General features: G+C 56.2%; 1 protein-coding gene across 1 annotated transcript in view; it reads left to right on the plus strand.

The window, feature by feature from the left end:
- The window catches only part of EMH_0050220 (uncharacterized protein), a gene marked incomplete at both ends in the record, with an annotated part of 2,406 nt that overhangs the window by 1,308 nt on the left and 817 nt on the right, over positions 1-281 (plus strand). The window lies entirely within an intron of this gene.

The raw sequence follows: 281 nt of genomic DNA on the forward strand, positions 1-281 counted from the left end.
TCAGCAGCAGCAGCAGCATCACCAGCATCACCAACAGCAGCATCACCAGCAGCAACAGCAGCAGCAGGACGAGCACCGACCAAACCTTATTATTCTTCTTCTTCTTCTTCTGCTGCTGCTGCTGCTGCTGCTGCTGCTGCTGCTGCTGCTGCTGCTGCTCCTTGTCTCGCCCCCCGCCGGCTGCGGCTGAAGGCCCCCCCCCGCCTCTGCTGGATAAATGGAAAGTTTATTAGAGAACTAGCCAACGAACAGCAACGAGCGCAGCAGCTTGTATGTTTTTT

The sequence above is a fragment of the Eimeria mitis genome, genomic scaffold (assembly GCF_000499745.2).
Source record: "Eimeria mitis Houghton genomic scaffold, Emh_scaff2199, whole genome shotgun sequence".
Taxonomy (NCBI): Eukaryota; Apicomplexa; class Conoidasida; order Eucoccidiorida; family Eimeriidae; genus Eimeria; species Eimeria mitis.